Source organism: Triticum dicoccoides, chromosome 4B (assembly GCF_002162155.2).
Source record: "Triticum dicoccoides isolate Atlit2015 ecotype Zavitan chromosome 4B, WEW_v2.0, whole genome shotgun sequence".
In the NCBI taxonomy this organism is placed as follows: Eukaryota; Viridiplantae; Streptophyta; class Magnoliopsida; order Poales; family Poaceae; genus Triticum; species Triticum dicoccoides.
Window position 1 is genome coordinate 616,704,118 of NC_041387.1, and position 236 is coordinate 616,704,353.

The window sequence follows — 236 nt, forward strand, 5'->3', positions numbered from 1 at the left end:
CCCCGTTTGAACCGGCCCGCGCCGTGGCCATGACGACCCGCAACGAACCCCTCTTCTCTCATCTTTGGTGGTTCACGGGGAGAAGAAGGAGCAGATCTAGGTGGGGGAGAAGAAACAACTTGAGCGAAGGATTTGTGGTCTCCATGGATTTTCCCCTCCCACCAACCGAAGGAAGGATGAACCCTCGGTTTCTCCCTCTCAGGCTTATCCCAAAAATGGGTGAGGCATTCTTCCAG